The sequence below is a fragment of the Fundulus heteroclitus genome, chromosome 4 (assembly GCF_011125445.2).
Source record: "Fundulus heteroclitus isolate FHET01 chromosome 4, MU-UCD_Fhet_4.1, whole genome shotgun sequence".
Taxonomy (NCBI): domain Eukaryota; kingdom Metazoa; phylum Chordata; class Actinopteri; order Cyprinodontiformes; family Fundulidae; genus Fundulus; species Fundulus heteroclitus.
The window spans coordinates 10,216,253-10,226,599 of record NC_046364.1 but is presented as its reverse complement, the minus strand read 5'-3'; the positions used below and the strand labels follow the sequence as shown (position 1 = coordinate 10,226,599).

At 40.4% G+C, this 10,347-nt stretch overlaps 1 long non-coding RNA gene across 1 annotated transcript in view; it reads left to right on the top strand.

Moving 5' to 3' along the window:
* The window catches only part of LOC118562893, a 40,860-nt gene extending 37,413 nt beyond the window's left edge, over positions 1 to 3,447 (top strand). Inside the window, exon 4 of the long non-coding RNA XR_004930866.1 lies at positions 3,261 to 3,447. This is a non-coding gene — a long non-coding RNA (uncharacterized LOC118562893). The remainder of the gene's footprint in view (positions 1 to 3,260) is intronic.
* Positions 3,448 to 10,347: the final 6,900 nt, after the last annotated feature.

Genomic DNA, 10,347 nt, shown 5'->3' with positions numbered 1-10,347 from the left:
CTATCCTCTTGTACACAAACCCAGCCAGTGGAAACAATGGCACACCACCTCTTCACCCACCTGCCAGTCAGCTAGTGCACAGCAGCTTTTTCCTGTTGCCCAGGGATTGGCTTTGTTTACCTCAGCTGTTTACAGTTAAACGATCTCTTGTATTATTGATGAGTTTATATGTGCTTCGAATATTTTCACAGCGAAATTGACAAATAGTCATCACGATTTGATATGCAAGAAGATTAAGCCAATTATTTTATTTAGATTATTTGTTTGCTACCCACCTTGAGGAGAAGTATAACAATTTTTTTAAAACATTTTCATGAATTAAAATTTCATGGCTGGAGATTGAAACTCTGCTGTTGGATATTATCTAATTAGATTATCTCAGATTCCTGAGACATAGTGATGTATTTTAAGCATTTATTTGTGTTAATACCAGTAGATATGTTTATTTTGGAAAACCCAAATTTTCTTTTCTTGGAAAGTTACAAGAAATAAGATCAACTAAAACCAAATCTTTAATCGCAGAAATTATATGATAAGGTCTAAACAGTCAATAGAAAGAATGCTAATTTGACAGTTTTCCAGCAGACAGCCACGCTCTCAAAATTCAGGGTAAGGGACAAAAGATCATTGATAATGGACCAAATTTGAAATTCCCTTTTCTAGTCACACGGAGCACTCAAAGTACTTCAAACTAGAGACAAATTCACCAAATGGTGCACAGAAACACATACACATTCATGCAGCGATAATTTGATTGGTAGTTTTACACACAACTTTATGATTGCAGGACAACTACACTAACCGTTGATCCACAGTCGCATAGAGAGGCAAATCCCATTCAAGAGTTTAGGGGGATATTCATTCCTGAACCAGATAAAAACGTAAGAAGTGGATCTAGGCTAATGAGTAAAAGGAGTGGAATAGGGCTTAGTGGTCCAAAGTCTAAAGTAAGCTGACTGGCCACAGAGTGCTCTATCCATGCATTTTTATGGAAAGTAAAAATTCAGGTAGAAAGTGTAGTTAAAAAGGTGAACAGACAAAAGGAATCTAGGCCCCTTGTTTTGAAAAGGCTGTAAAGCAAAGCTGATTCAAGACTTTGCTTTACTTGTTATCCAAGACATGGGTTGTGGGTGGAGTTAGTTACCTGACTCCGCCAGATAGATTTGCTCCGCATATCCATCTGGAAACCTTCCGTTGAAGTAATTTTGGGAAGGGGCGAAAATACTGGTTAGCTGATTGGCCTATGTTGGTGATAGACGGGCCAAATGAACCAATCAGATTCGTCGTCGCTCGTAACAGAGCGACGACGAAAACACAACCAAAAGCCAAGCTACTCTTGCTGCTGCAGGTAAAGGCTCGTTAGCTCAGCAGAGAAATACTCTGTAATTCTGATAAAACTTGCTCGATAGCCACGCTAACGCTAGTTTCATCGGCTGAAGCCGCCATGTTCTTTAGACTGAACTGTCGCGCTTCTCGTTGCGTCACACCTCAAGCCAACGCTGATTGGACGTTCGTTTAGTGAACGGCTCCAAATTTTCTTTAACGGAGAGTAGCCAGACTGATCTGCGAGTGAAACCTTGAAAGCTCGCGAGATCAGGATGGTCTCACGAGGCTATGGAGTTAGTACTTCAAGAATCATTTTGAAATCCTTGTGTTAGGCCACCACTGTGCCAAAGACAGTCAGAAGTGCCTTATCTAGACTAAAGAGAAAAGGGATGAGACTGTTGCCCATTGGTCCAAAGCTTTTCTCAGATAAAAATAAATTTGGGATTTCATTTGGAAATCAAGCTTAGAGACCAAAGGAAGAATGGCGAGGAGCAAAATCCAAGCTTGCTTCAAGTTTCCACAGTCAGTGATGTTGGGGAACTGTGCCATCCCCTGGCATTGGTCCACTGAGTTTTATGATGTCCAAAGTCAGTACCGCTGTTTACCTGGGAAGTGTCTCTGGTTCACCTGGCTTGGCTCACATACTTCATGCTTCATAGAGATGCTGATTTCAGGTTTTTTTTTCAGCAGGACTTATTATCTCTCCACTCTGCCAAAAGTATTAATACATGGTTTTATTGCCATCGTATCAATGAGCTTAATTGGCCAGCAAACTCACTTGACCTCAATCTTGTAGAGTCTTTTGGGCATTAACAAGAAGAATATAAGAAACACTAGAGCCAACTATGTCAAAGTGCTGGAGGCCTCTATTAGAGCAAGCAGAGCCACAGGCTGAGTACCTCCATACCACATCACATTGCTAGAGTAATTATAGCAAAAGGAGCTTTGACCAAGTATTGAGTGCATATTGTATACAGTACATCAACATACTTTATAGCAGGCCAACTTTACTATATTGAAATTATTGTTTTCATCAGTTTTATTCAATATTGCCAATTTGTAAGATATTACATTACTTGTCTGTAGTGAGCTGTAAGGCATAATCATTCAAATGAACAGAAACAAACACTTGAAAGATATAACCCTGTGTGTCATAAATCTTTGTAAAAAAAAAAAAAGAAAAGATTTTTAGTTTACTTAAATGCGGCGGTACATTTTTACCTATAAAGTATGCCTTTTGCAATGTTTGGACCACCATGAGAGTTTACATATGTAGAAAGACAGGGAAGGTCAAAGATCATTGTCAATTAGCATTTACCCAGATGAGCAATTACCAGTCAACAGTAGGGATATGAGGATTGCACCGTTTCTCATCAGCCTGCCTTTCAAGCGACACCGTTCATGTGCTTGTTGGAATCAGCAGAGGGATGGTGGGGAGGATGTTGTCGCTGATTAAGGCTGTGTTCTTTGCTAGGATATTAAAAACCCGCCACCTGCGCACTCCCCCGTCACAATACCCTCTTATTTAGCAACACAGATTTCCATTGAGGACCCTTCTCGCTCAGGTTCTGCTCAGCTGTTGTGTAGCTTGTGTGTCATCGTAGAGTTGTAAGTGTGCTTGCACAAAGGTGGAGGTCAGTGGGGCCAGCCAAGAAGGAGAACCCATTCTATTCGACCTAACAATGGCCACATGTAGCAGAACTGAATATGACTTTTTGAGCATATCCTGACTTAAAAAAAAAACTCCCCTAAAGACATATCCAATGGGACTTCTCAAGTCCAGACTATGTGTCACTCTGATTTGTATCTCAGTGCTTATTATTAACAAGGTGGCTAACACCAGTGCACCATTACCTAGGTTTATGAACAGTATATCAAACACCTGTGCTCAGCCCAGACAGGGCGTTACTGTGATGTCTGTGTTTCTTTGGCAGACGTGTCCCCAGCTAGACCCCCGTTTGACAAACATTTGGCGGGGCACGCTGGACGTCTTGGGGAGTGTGCGGTGGCCTGGACAGGCGTGAGACAGGAAAGAGGACTTCTAAATCAGCCAGCAATCCAAAGGCCCTCCATAAATCCTCCAAATGGGCTCGGGTGTGGGACGTAAAGCACACCTGCAAGACTTATGTAAGACTTATTAAACCATAAATTGCAAACACCAGACCCTTGCTAGAGCTGCTCTTTGCTAAAATAAATCTCTGAGTGTGTCCGGCCAGGGGAGAAATAGAGAGTGAGGACTAGAGATAAAGCAACTAAGAGGGAGAAAGATATATTACAGGTTAAAGGTATCGAGAGTGAAGTAGATGGTCTGATGCCGGAAAATTCCCATTTGATGATGGGTCAGACAATGCTGGGCTTTGACTGGACTCAACACTTACTACTTTGCTGTCTCACTAACAGTCAGTCTTACAATCATGTCCAATAATTTCAAACACTCTAGACTCCTAATTCATCAACGACTTGTTGTGATTTTAGCCCCAGTCAAACAGATCTTCTGCACAAAATGTAGGCCTTCAGTGGTGTAACTGCTCGATATCCACACAGATAGAAACCAATGAAAGCAACACAGGGAATATTTATAGGAAATCAGAGTTCCTGAGCTCCGGAGCCCCCATGAGTTCCCAACACACCCACGCTCTCCTCCCAGCCTGGTTGTGGGTCCTTGAATTAAACATCAAAGCACACAGGAGTGGAGGGCCCAACTGCCATAAATAACAGCGCGCTTGGGGAGGGGAGGGGAGGATGTTCAGACGGGAAGCGAGCAGGTCACCAGATCGCTCATACACAGACTGTCAAAGCAGATTCATTTGTTCACAAAATGGGTGATGTTGTGTGAGGTTATTGATTTCTACGTGCCATCTGTCTTCTGTAAAGCTTTGGCAAGCAGACTGTGGCACTACCAGCCTCAGGTTCCTCCATCTTAGTCTCCCCGGTACAACTGGACAGAAGGGATATGGGAATCTGAAAAACACAATGCAGGATTTTCAAATAAAAAGAGAAGATGACTTCTGCCATTTGAACAATTTTTTTTATTATGGTTTCCAAGAAAAAAATGAATGATTGTAAATAAATTGCACATGTTTTATTTAACCACAATTATGATACACTTACTGAATTTACTTTCTTCCCAATTTTTTGAGATACCTACAAAAAACCTGCAGAAAAAAAACGTTTTCCCTTGTTTACCTGCCTCCACCAAGTCCTGTCAAAATGTCCTTGCAGTACTTTGAGATCTAGTCTTATCTCCCCCCCCCCCCATGCAGATGGTGTCCCAAAATCTTCTATATATGAATGCTTCTATGCCCTTAACAAGTGCCGTGCTTGAAATAAGTTTGCAACAATGGTTGTCAGTGAGTGTCAAAGTGCTTCATATGATCTTAGTTACTATTTAAGAAATCCAACATACTTTGAAACAAACCAAAAATAATAAAACAATTGGTCAAAACTTAGACTGGTCGTGTTAAACTCGGACCTTGAATTTGTCTTAATTCAATAGAAAGAGTATAAGTTTTAAAATTTGAATGTCAAAACTGCTTAAGTCAGGAGATATTTAGATTACATTTTTGGTTTCTTTCCAGTCTCAGCAAAATGGTAGAGATGAAAATCTAACCCACTTTTTATAAGGAGTTCATCTGTCACACTACCAGAGGTCCCTTTCTGATTGGGTGATCAGCATTCAAGAAAACTCCTTTCATGAAAACGTCTGGTCAGTTGTTAACTTCTGAGTCTCAGAAGAGGAACGAAAAGAACCAGAACCAAGCAAGAGGTTTTGCTGGACTGAGTCAACAAGAAGCCTAATTAACTTGTCAAGATTTTGTTCAGACAATTATTTATTTTTTTGGATATTATGTTTTAGCTTATTTCGGCTTATTTTGTGTGAAACACTGATGAAGACTTCTGTTTTATGTTTCCCATTTTCTCCTTGGACCAATTCAGAAACATAAGGGAGTTTGTTTAACCATGTCACCCGGATCTGAATCCAATGTGTGGGCCTTTGGGAAATAAAAAAAAAACAGTACCAGAAGAGACCTGAGCTTCTCTTCGCAGAGTGACTTCTGGGAAAAGCCAACTTCTCTCCAGGATTCAGGTAAAGTGACCAACTGCATCCGACCAACAGTAGGTACACTCTTTTCCAGTTCTGTAATGGCGTCTCTGGTGTAGAAAGCCACCAGGCCAGAAATTTTAAAGTTTTGATTTCCTTCTCCACTTTTGCCTCTTCCTTTAAATATAAACAAATAATTTAAACTCATAACTCCAAGTCATAAATCTCTGCTTTTATAACTCTTGAAAAACCGCTAAACATTTTTAAATGTTTTGGACTTGCATGCACTTCATCAGGATATTCTGCACATTTAATGCCATATATTTCTGTATCTCCTTTCTCTAGCTTTAAAAGGTAGATTGTAGAGAAGTTAGCTTCATTATCTGTTTTTTTTCCCTTTGTCTGTCTTCGTGTTTATTTTTATTTAACGAAATCACAGAAAAATAGACCCCATTTAAATCGATAGTAAAATGTCTTCTTTATTATGTCAAATACCATTTTATTTCATTGTCCTGAAATAAAATGCAATTACAGCTGATTGGGAAACAACAGGAAAATTAATTGACAAGACCATTTTGAATTAAGATGCATTTAAAACGCAAAACCCCAAACGCCACAAACCACGAGAACATGACAAAGTTGGGCAAGAAATGAACACTGGAGGTGCTGATTAACATCTTATTTGTCACCAGCAACTGCGTACACGAGTTCAAGCCCACCCTCTGTCTCCTCCTCTCACTAACAAGACTTGAAGTCACAATGTACCTCCATGTTGAGCTACCAAGTGTGGTGGGCTGGCCTTTAAACACGGGGCCCAGCTGCTGCTGTGTATTTTTGTCAGCCAACTCACACACGTAGCGGAATCCCCCTGTGTTTGCTCTGGTGGAGGGCACATGTTGCTGGGTAAATTATCACAGCAATGGTAAACAGTGTTTTTATGAGGAAATGTAGCTTGGTTGTTATATTTGAAGTCTGTGCTTTGTATACTGCTGCGTTATTAGGACAGATTGAGGATGTTTGCGCCTGGTGTCTGCACTCCGCCCATGTGGGCTACACACACACACACACACACACAAATACACACACACACACACACACACACACACACAAATACACACATGCATGCAGAGTGACAGGCTTAGTTCTAGCTACGAGTCTTAAATGGCTCTTTTGTTGTTTCTGTACAAAGACAAAATAATAAAAAAAGCAAACATCACAGCCTAAGGAGTGTGTCAGTGTCACACCCGTGTCAGTCTCTGGGTAAATGCAGATGAATGGCAACAGCAGGGGAGAACTGACTGAATTTTGAAGTAAGGAAGAAGAATGTCGTGCACTCTGAAAATGCACTGCCGACCTTTCTGTGATTGAAATCTAATGCAATCCAACACAACAACTCAGACAAAAATAACTTTAACAAAGTTTCAACATTGTTTCGCCCGTCCCAAAAAAACAAAAAAGAAAAAAAAAGTGTATTAGTGAGGAAATACGCAATGAACTGCTTTGGATTTGAAAGTTCAGCAAATATTTAAATACCAAAGTATGCAAATAGGTTGTTCAGTAATAAAACTAATGTAATATCAGTGTGACATAATTAACAAAAACTCAACATTTATTTTTCAGGAAAGAAGAAAATATGAAAGAGTTGCTTTATTAGATCACAAAACATTTAATGCTTCTTTGTAATAAAGCTCTTTTTTCCGTGTACATGTTGAATTGTATTTGATTAAAAAAGGAGATCAATGCTAAAACATTAACCTCATGATTTGTAATTACTTTGGATTTTCTGCACCTCAGTCCTGATATAGCCCTAATAATTCTTGAAAAAAAAAATAATTCATCACTGATAATAGACTGGCAACAAGGTAGGCAGATAATGATAGAGTAAATTCCTCTTGCTTTGATGTCTTTATAATTAAACTGCTGACAAGAGCCACATTGATTCTTCTGGCACCGAGAACTGTTTTTAAGGCCCTGCCAGTTTTAATCACAAGGTCAAGTGTTTTAAGAAGTGATTGGTTAATGTTGCATTTCTTTATTTCCTGAACACATTTCAGAAAAATCTTTGATGAAAAAGTGGCTAGCAAAAGCATTCATAACCATTGATTTTTTTTTTCTTAAGGTATTCGCTTACCCATCCAAATAATCCATCAGGTGTTCCAATCACTGCTGTGTGGCCACAGGTGTATAAAATCAAGCACCTAGGCATGCACACCAGTTTCTTCAGGCATTTGTGAAAGAATGGGTCGCTCTCAGGAGCTCAGTGAATCTCAGTGTGGTGCTGCGAAAGGATGACACCTGTGCGACAAATGTCCTCACTCCTAAATATTGCAGTCAACTGCCAGCGGTATAGTAACAAACAGCATCTCAGCCACGAAGTGGTAGGCCACCGTAACTTGCCGGAGCAGCAGGTACTGAGGCGCAGAGTTTGTAGCGGCTGACTTTTTGCAAAGTCAATCGCTACAAACCTGCTTTATGTGGCATTCAGATTACCTCAATATCGGTGATTAGAGAGCCTCAGGTAATACGTTTCTGTGTCTGGGTATCTACATCCAAGCCAGACATCACCAAGTCCAATGCAAAGAGTCGGATGCACTGGTATAAAGCACATTGCCACTGGACTCTAGAGCACTGGAGGCATGCTCTCTGGAGGCATGCTTCTTCATCTGCCAATCTAATAGAGAAGTCTGGGTTTGGCTGTTACCAGAAGAACAGTGCTTCTCTGACAATTTTTCCACACGTGATTGCTTTAGCAAACCAAAACCAAGATACAAGAACCATTTAAGGCTCCCAATTTTGTGGAAATAGTTTGGAGAAGCCCTCTTCCTCCTCTAACATGACTGTGCACCAGTGCACAAAGCAAGATGAATAAAGATCCATAAGGATATGGACGAGAGAGTTTGATGTGGATGACCTTGACTGGCCTGCACAGAGTCCTGACCTTAACCCAACAGAACCTCTTTGGGATGAATTAGAGTGCCAGGGTTAGACTGAGTGGCTGTTATGGCTGCATAAAGTGGACCAGTCTCAAACTGAACATTATGGATAAAGACTGGGATGGCACTCAAGCTCTTATGCGAGTCAGGTCAGGTGAACAAATACTTTGGGCAATACAGTGTACATCAGATTCAGCTTTAATCGCCAGGTTTGTGCACACGTATCTGGATTTTGTCGGATAAACCAAAGCAGAGCAGTGAGTAATTGTTGAAAAGAGTGAATAAGAATACATGGCCTTCTATGTTTCAATGAAAAGCTGAAATGTGTGGCTCTCGTTTTATTTTCAGCCCCTTTGAGGCAATTGCTTGTACATCATCACCGTTTGGTTACAACTATAGTCTTACGGGATGTGTTACTACTAGGTTTACATCTCTGGAGATGGAAAAAGTTAAACAACTGAGCTGAACATTGTCACAGTTACTGTGACAGTGTTCTATAAAAGCCAGATTTGTGGAGAGAATGACCAATAATTGTAATTTCTGCTTCTCAGATAAATGCTGTCCTTGCCAGCCTGTTTAGTGGAGGGCTGAGTCTGTCTAGGTTTGCAGCTGTGCAATAATCATGACATTTTTTATTGGTGGACTGCAAAGCGCTCACTGAGAATTTCAAAGCTTCAGATATTTTTTTATGACTTAATCCTGCTTTAAACATTTCCCCAACCCAATCCCTGACCTGTCCTCTGTGTTCCTAGATCTTCAGGATGATGTTTGGTCACAAATGTCTTCCAAACAACCTCTATAGTCTTCACAGAACAGCTATATTTTTTTACTGAAATTAGATTTCACTCACTTGGACTTTATTCCTTAATGAGGCCAATTTTTTTATTTAGAGAGTAGAAAGAAGTATCTTAGTAAATGGCGCTTCACCAATCAGATATTTAGCCATTAAAAAATTTCGTCTATCAGATACAATTCCATTGGAATACATTGAGCTTTGTGTGAAAGATCAACGGCTGTGAATACTTTTGGAAGCTGTTGTGTTTTTACTGTTACTATAATAACTGTACACATTCAAGCATGTCGTCCAAACATTTCGTTGCAAAGACGTTTCAACTGGTGAACTGGACCAGTTTGTGTGATCTGTCATTTAACAGTGAAATGACTGGCGCGCTGATTGTGTGGTCACTGCAGTTATCTCAGCGTTTCAGACTTCCCTATATATAAATTGATAGATTATTTCATCCATGAATGGAGAAAATTGGGAAAAGGAGGGGGGGATAATGACGATGACATTCTTCTCACTTTTTTTTTTTGAGCCCCAATTACCCACTAATGCGTGATAAAACCAGAAAAATGAACCGTCGCCATTTATGGAGCCCTGTTCAAAGACAAAATCATTCTTTCCTATCCTCCTGTTCTTTAGATGGAAATAATCACGTTTCGTCCCAAACACCTGCGCTTCAGTTGCCCTGACCCGCAGTCCAAATGAGAGCAATTAATGACAATTACCCTCCAGGTGTCACAACATGGACATATACTGATAGGGACTTATCTGGATGGAGCGCGCGCTTGTCCTCCAAGTAAATATGTAATGATAACAGCTGTAACACAGTGGAGTGGAGAGGGAGACAATTGTCACCCATGCAATCTATTTGTGTTTGCCTTAGCTCAGCACCACATTAACCGGTTCAGACAAACCAGAATGAATAGATGTGGATTTCCCTGTGGGACAGAGTGGAGTTGACTGCAGGCATTGGAATGGAGATGGGGACAGATGGGGCCTGAAAATAGTCTCTGCATTTCACCTCAGTGCTTTCCTGCTTAAGTGATCAAGAACGGTTGCTAGACTAGAAGCATGACGCTTAAAAGTTCAACGTTTGGTTTGCTCCTTAATTTGATAATAACTATTTAGACGTATTGCAGTAATTTGTAAATTTTATAACAGTGACCCCGAAGCAATAAGGCTCACTGTCCTCCAAGTTTTCAGAGGTACCACTACACCTGTGCACCAGTGTACCAGGCCACTAGATTTAAAGGACTGAATTA